The sequence below is a fragment of the Lynx rufus genome, unplaced genomic scaffold (assembly GCF_022079265.1).
Source record: "Lynx rufus isolate CCGP_SWC_20201006 ecotype Redwood Valley unplaced genomic scaffold, mLynRuf1.p SCAF_3, whole genome shotgun sequence".
NCBI classification, from domain to species: Eukaryota; Metazoa; Chordata; class Mammalia; order Carnivora; family Felidae; genus Lynx; species Lynx rufus.
Window position 1 is genome coordinate 168856214 of NW_025814845.1, and position 1983 is coordinate 168858196.

General features: G+C 40.5%; 1 pseudogene; it reads right to left on the reverse strand.

Moving 5' to 3' along the window:
- Nucleotides 1-337: 337 nt before the first annotated feature.
- Nucleotides 338-1107, reverse strand: LOC124521213 (rRNA-processing protein FCF1 homolog; annotated as a pseudogene).
- Nucleotides 1108-1983: the final 876 nt, after the last annotated feature.

Here is a 1983-nt window from a genome sequence, read left to right on the forward strand (position 1 = left end):
TGTACCATGGTTTGGCCTCCCCATAGCCCTGTGGTAGGGATCCTTCCCACACGCATTGAGTGAAGAGGAGGTCAATAAAACACCTCCGGACAGTAAGATTTTGTTATCAGTGACAAATTACTATGTACTTTTTTTGCAGATAGGTTTTCTGTGAGCAATCATCTGATTTATAAAAAGATGCAACAAAATTTAAAATGACACACAATATCAATTTCAAAACAACATCAAAAAGTCAGAGAATTAAACCCCATGTAAGTAGAATAAATAATGCTATAGCGTATTGCTATACGAACTGGCAACAGAAAGGGTTGGCAAAGGAAGGCCGAGGAAGTCAACTCTATCTTTTAAGAACGAGAACAAGGAGCTCCATAATCATTGGTATCCACTCCATATTGTAACTGTGGTTAGAAATGTATATGATGGGAACTCCAGGGATTTTCTGAATCCTTCATTTAAGGTCCGGGGTCAACGGTGGCCACAATGTAACATTTGTGCTGAGTTACTGTCTGTACTAAGCAGTCATCTACATAGTTGCTATGTGTGTGCCTGGTAATTGTTCAAATCTTGGATCCTTGGCAATCCTTAGAGCCACTGGATACTTTTGCCCCAATTGATCAATTTCAGTCATGACACAGTCAGTTATATCTGGGATACAATTGTCATATGGACAGTCCATCATTGACTGTATTAAGTCAGGTTTGGCTTTAATGGAAAAGTTGATATAGTTGATATCAACCAGGGCATGGTAAGGTGAGCCTAGCTGTGTGTTATATTGGAAGAATAAGCAAGAAGGATGTTGAGGTACTTCTCTTTCATTGAGTGTGCACTGGGATCTTTCTTTTCTTTCCTTTTAGGTTTTAATATACCCTACTCTTTTTTTAATTTTTTTTTTCAACATTTATTTATTTTTGGGACAGAGAGAGAGAGACAGAGCATGAACGGGGGAGGGGCAGAGAGAGGGAGACACAGAATCGGAAACAGGCTCCAGGCTCCGAGCCATCAGCCCAAAGCCTGACGCGGGGCTCGAACTCACAATATACCCTACTCTTTAAGCCTCTGATCTCAGAGACTAAGCATTGGCTTCATGGTCTCATACTTCCTTGATTTTCTTTTGCTTTTCCATGTTCTTGCCGCACTCTTGTTTCTTTTTTGAATATATTTTAAACAGTAATTAAACTTAACATGTGTAGCACAAACAATAGAACACAAATGAGGTGGAAATAACGCAGATGTCTGTGATCAAGTTCATGCTGTCTCAGGCAATGGTAACTTCCTGATGACCCTCACCTAGGCAGAAGCAATTGCAAGAATAACAATAACCAATATCGGGGACGTTAAAATGTAAAAAATAAGATCTTAGCATTCGGTCATACTAAAAGCGTTTTGCAATTTCCATCATCAGTGTTCTTATTATGTTGGATCACAAAATTTGTACCAAACAAGAGCCATAAAATGAGCCGCATTTCTCAAGCTTCTAAAGCAGGGGCTGGCTAACTGAAGCCTGTGCTCTCTAACTGGCTGGTAGCTTGGTTTTTGAATGACCTGTGAGGTAAGAATTATTTTTACTTAAAAAAAAAAAACAAGCAAACCTTTTTAAATATTTATTTATTTATGAGAGAGAGAGAGAGAGAGACAGAGACAGAGACAGAGACAGAGACAGAGTGGGAGCAGGGGAGGGGCAGAGAGAGAGGGAGATACAAAATCCAAAGCAGGCTTCAGGCTCTGGGCTGTCAGGACAGCGCCCGACGCGGGGCTCGAACTCAGGAACTGTGGGATCATGATCTGAGCCAAAGTCAGAAGCTTAGCTGATTGAGCCGCCCAGGTGTCCCAAGAATTAGTTTTGCTTTTTAAAGGGCTGCAAACACAAGCAAGCATGCAAATGAAGAACAATATGTGACGGAGACCAAATATGGACTGCGAAGCCTACATTATTTAATGTGTGATCCTTCAGAGAAAAATTTGCTTCTGTTCTAAAGTAGTACA